Source organism: Tupaia chinensis, unplaced genomic scaffold (assembly GCF_000334495.1).
Source record: "Tupaia chinensis unplaced genomic scaffold, TupChi_1.0 Scaffold144171_2, whole genome shotgun sequence".
NCBI classification, from domain to species: Eukaryota; Metazoa; Chordata; class Mammalia; order Scandentia; family Tupaiidae; genus Tupaia; species Tupaia belangeri.
In genome coordinates this window covers 1434165-1439730 of record NW_006204028.1, presented here as the reverse complement: position 1 = coordinate 1439730, position 5566 = coordinate 1434165, and positions in this window count along the sequence as shown.

The following is a 5566-nucleotide window of genomic DNA, read 5'->3' as shown; positions in this document are numbered from 1 at the left end:
CCCCCCCCCCCCCCCGCCGCTGCCGCCAGGTCACCTCAGGGCTGCTCTTTGATCTTTAGCTCACACGCAGACATGCACACGTGTGTAAACCCCCTACCTCCACGCCCAGGCACTCCTGGCCCCTTCCCCTTCTGTCTGTTCCTTTCAGCTCTGGGGTAAGGGTGGGGCTCAGGCAGGGGAACACCACTGTTCCCAGAGCTGGCAGGGACCCATCATGGGGATCCAGGTTGGCGGATGGAAGCAAACAGCCGGGGGAGGGGGCGGTCTGTGTTTGCCTTCTCAGGAGCTCAGGCCTGACTCAGAGCCTTCTCACTGCCACCTTCCTCCTCCAGCCACCCAGCTCCAAGGCTTCGGAGACCGGGAGCTGACAGGACGAAAGGCGGTGTGTGCGCGCCATCTCGGAACACACACACACATACCCCGGGGCCGCCCCCCTAGTCTCTCACACACCTATGAGGACACTCCGCCATCTCTCCATTGTCACACAGACGAGGACGCCCACTCGCACGTGCGCGTTGTCGGCAGGCACGTCCGTAGACACACACACACCAGAGGCACGTCAGCATCACACGAAGTACAGAGCAAAGCCATTCCCCTCCAAGAGAGACAGGCCCCTGATATGCAGGTGCACAAATGCACGGCAGAGTCACCCTGTGTCACACACACATGCACACTCGGAGGCAGAGGCAGCTCCCTGTGATGGAAAGGTCCGGGATAGAGCATTGGCAGCACCACCCAGCGCCGCTGAGTGACCCAGCTCAGCCTGGAGTCTCCCTGCAGGCCCTCGGTTTCCTCCTCTGTTGAATGGGGATAGCCATGCCCACCCTGCTGGTCTGGGGCTGTCCCTGAGGCACAGAGCAGAATGAGGGTGAGAAGGCAGAGGAAGGGGGGGCTCAAGCCTCCAAAAGGGGCTCATTCTTAGCCACACAGATGAGGGGTTCCCCACAGAGTCCCCTGGGGCCCTTTGGGGGGCACTCCACCCCACTCCATCCCTCCCCCTCTCAGAGGGCAGGCGCTCCCCTCCCCCAGGCCCCAGGGAGGCGGAAGGAGGCGGGCCTTCAGCCCACAACGCCAGCCCGCCTGGCAAGGGTTAAGGTGGCAGCTGCCAGGCGGGGCTGGCTGTGCAGTTTGGTTTGAGGGCTGCGTGCAGGCAGGAGCAGCGAGGCGGCAGCCGGGCAGACTTGCTGGAGACACTGCATTTTATTGGGGCTGGGCTGCCAGCAAAGGGAGGGAGAGGGAAAAAAAGGGCAGAAAGAGAGGAAGGAAGGAGGGAGGCTGGGCGGGCAGGGGCGGCTGCGGGATGAAAGGATGTTGTAAGCTCTCTAATTCCTCCCTGCTCATCCCTGCTCTGTCAGGCTGGATTAACTGCCCAGGTGACCTCTGGCGGGGGTCAGCCCCACCCCTGACCTCCCCTTCCTCCTCTTCTCACCTTCAGGCCAGTCAGGTGGCCCTCTGCCCCAGCCCTGGTGGGGGGCCCCCATGGGTGGGGGAGCTGGCAGGGTGCCAGGGTGGGGCTGCTGAGCCCATCTTCTGCCAGGTGCTTCTCGACTACACCCATTGCCTTATGACAACCTTTGGAGAAGAAGGGGGCGGGCTGCCCTGAGGGTCCCTGTTCTCTGAACCCTAGGAACAGCTGGCATTTGCTAAACTCCATGCTAAGCATTTGGTATGCGCTCTCTATAACAGCTTGGCAGGTGAACGGTCTAGTGTCCATGTTTCAGATGGAAAAGTGAAGGCTAGAGAGACTCAGTCTTGGCCAAGGTCACATACCTATGTAGCAATGCTGGGATTTGAACCCAGGGCTGTCTGGAGAGTAGGTGCTTCTAATGGACTTTTCTGCATTTCAGTTTACTAAGAAACCCCAGGGAAGAGTGTCTCAGAGCTGGGGCCGCTGCAGCTCCACCCACCCCAGCTGCCAGCCCTCTTCTTCTCTTTCCTGGGAGGAGACATGGTGGTAGGAGGACTTAGCCTTCTTCCCCAGGGCTAGTCCTAAGAAAGCTTAATGCTGTGGTCAGAAAGCTGCATGCTGCAGTCAGCTGACCTGGATTCGAATCCATTTTACTGGCTGTGTGACCTTGGGCAAGTCACTTAACCTTTCCAAACCTCGGTTTCCTCATTTGTAATGCCGGGATAATGCTACCTACCAAGCTGGGTTGTTGAGAGGATTAAATGGGATACTATGAGCAAAATGCTTCACCAGGTGCCCAGTGCTTGGTGGGTCTTTCTCAGTTAATGGGCATGGCTGTGGCTGCTGGTAACAGGGGAGATGGGGCTCACTCCTACCTCACTCCTGCCCCATCCAACCTCCAGTTCAGATGCAGATCCCTGGCTGACCTCGTCCTACTGGTTGGTCCCATCTTTAGGTGCATTCAAAAAAGGAATAAGTCAATCACTATTCATAGAACACCTGCTCCACGCCAGGCACTGGTCCAGAGCTGGTCCAATCAATGATGGCCAGAGCCCAGGAAAGGGAGGCACGGACCCTGTGCTAGAGCAGGTCTACCTGGAGAGGTCTCAGTGAGCAGACTGGACAGTCCAGGAAGGACTGGACGGGCTGACAGAGAAGGAGCAGGGGCAGTTGGTGGTGGGTGGGGAGGAAGCCCGGAAAGGCCCTTTGGAAGAGGTAGCATTTGAATTCTGCCTCGAAGAAAGATGGAAGGGTGCCAGACAAAGGTAGGGTCTGGGGAACCTACTCCTAGGGACCTGCCCCTCCAGGACTCCAGGGGGTCAAGAGGACTCAGGCCCTTGGGAGAGCTGGAAAACAGCAGCCTCATGGAACTTGCCAGGGTCGGTGCTGAAGGGAGGAGTAGCACCACCCAGAGAGTCCCCGGATCTTTCACTAGGGGCTGGGCTCAGAGAAGGGTCAGGGCCTGGTAGCTCCCAGCCCCTCCAGTTTGCTGGGGGCTGCTCCAACCCCTGTAGCTTGGGAGAGGACGCTCTTGTCCCTCTTCTGGGAAGGGACAACTCCTGGTCCTCTCATTCGGGGATGTGGATGAGAAGGCTGGTCTAACCCTGTCCCTGAGACCCCTTCCCTGGAGGGGGTCCCAGGCACTAGAAGATCTTAGACATCCCACCCAGTTCAGCCTTCATCCCCCAGCCCCCTCAGCACCATCCTCCTCCCCCACACACATACACACACTCAATCCACAGAGACTGGGGTACTACGGGCAAGATGGAGAGCGGGGTTCAGGGCAGTTAGACAAGGACCCTGGTGTTCAGCCTCCCAGCTTCTGGATGAGGGCTCTGGTTGGCTAAGTTGGCTGAGTTGCATCAACTGAGCCCCAAGGGGATCGAGGGGAAGGGGAGAACAGAGGGGGGGAGGAGATGGGGGAACCTTCAAGCCAGCACCTTGGCCTCTGTTTTTCCAGCTTTAATTGCAGTGTTAATCACCTTAATAAGCTGTTTACCAACCACCCGGCAGCCTGAGACTGGAGACTCAGAAGCCAAAAAGTGCTCAGTTCCTCGGCCCCAGGGAAGGGGGCAGGAGGATGAAGCTGATGTGGCCCTGGTGGGGCTGGGCAGAAGGAGCAGGGGGGATTTGTGAGAGAAAGCTGGGGTGAGAAGGCAGGGGAGGCCAGCCTCAGCTCTTCAGAGGGGCCCCAGCATGGCTCCCCCTGACGCCCTGGCGGTTACTTCCTCAGGGAAACCCCTGAACTCCAGCCTGTGTCCCAGCCCCGGTCTTTCTCCTTTGTCGCTGGACTGTGCTTGTCACCACTGATTCAGTGACTCTTGCCAGGCCTCCGTTCTAGCTCTGCAGAGGCAAAGCTCGCCCACTGTCTCCTTTACTGCCTGTCCCCAGCTCAGTGGGGGTGTGAACCACAGAGAGTGCTTTTCCTTCACCCTGGGGAGGGTTGCCTGGGCAGCAAGTGGCCTCTGAATGCAGAGCTGGGCAGGGTCTGAACTGGAGACAGCAGGGGTGAGAGCTGGGGCCCAGCTAGGAGGCACATCAGTACACAATGAACTGCAGCAGTGGAAGCCACAGTGCTGACTGTGGGTTCGGATCCCCAGGTTGACCTGAAAACACAGCAGGCGTGTGTGTGTGTGTGTGTGTGTGTGTGTGTGTGTGTGTTGCCCAGGAGCCAGAGGAGCCAGAGGGCTGGGGAAAGGAGGCTGTGGCATGGCAAGATCCTGTGAAGGGGGCCCCTCTCTGTCATACACATGTGCCCTCTGTCTTGAATAAAATAGGTACAACTTAAAGGGGGGAATAGCTGGTGGTGTAGTGGTTAAGACGACTGGAACCCACATGGCCAACTTTGCGGTTCGAATCCCAGACCTAATAGCTTGAAACACAGGCCAAGCATGTGAGAGTGCGTGCCCCAAATCCTGAGAGGAGAATGAAGGAGAAGAAACCGTGGCATGGTCAGCTCCCTGGAGTGATTTCTCACTTTGCCTCTCTCTTTCTCACTCCCTTTCTCTTTCTCTCTCTCTCTTTCTCTCTCTGGCAAGCACACACACCCTATAGGACTGAAAATAAAGGACTAAGGAGAGGGACTTGGACACATCCTCATGGGCACCAGCCACCTCCACCTTGTGCCTAAGACATGCCAGAAGGGTGAGTTTCTCATTGAATAGCAGGTGCATGAATAACTAAAGTGACAAGAAGCTCTTGGGACCCCCACACAACCCCTCTCTCGGTGTCAGATGAGGGCCTTGAGGACGAGGAGGAGTGAAAACTGCCCATTCTCTAGACCGTTGAGTGTTGAGCAAGCCAACAAGAAGCCAGCCCAGGACTTGCTGCTATTCCTGAGCAACTGTAGGAGTTGACAGCGGTTGCAACCTCACTCGGCGTCACCTCCTCTACTCATCAGAGAGAGTGTGCGACTTGCCCACGGTCACACAGCAGTGCTCTAAGTGTCAGGGCTCCTCTGCCTACCGTAGGCCACATCTGGACAGGCACTACCAGGTGGGCTCTCAGACGCACCTTCCCAAAACCAAGAGTGTCGTCTGGATGGCAGGCAGGTCGCCCGATGCTCTGAGGCTCCCTCATCCTTCTTCAATTGGCCTGGCAGGCTGGTGACTCTGGGAGCTCCCTGGCTGTGGGAGAGGTACTGAAGGACCTTCGGAGCCCAGGAGAGCTCTGGGAAGCTCCGAGGCCAGGAGATGCTGAGGAGGGGTCTGGAGTCTCCTGGCTGCTCTCCATCCACAGTGAGAGTGCAAGAAGGAGGGGCTTCAGGGCCCAGGGCAGCCAGCATAGGCACCCTAGAAGGAGGCAAACCTGGGGAGGGGGATATGCAAGGGGTGGGACCTCAAGGCCCAAATTCCTGGGTTGTCTCCTGAGGCAAATGTGAGCAGGATTGGAAGTGTCTGCTGAGTAAGCAGGGAGCAGAGACTCCACACCCTGGAGGATTAGCTGGAGCGGGGGAGGGGGCGTCCCCCCACCCCGGGCAGTTCACCCCGCACCTGGCAAACGCAGCAGGGTGCCCTTCCCTGCACACCGAAGGCACCTGGCCACGTCATGCAACGCGTGTGGCACAGTCCCACGCCCACCCCCAGGGCCAGGCAGGCCTGCCCTGAGCTCAGGAATCACCCATGGGGAGGGGTGGGGAGGATGTGCCCTCAGCGAGGG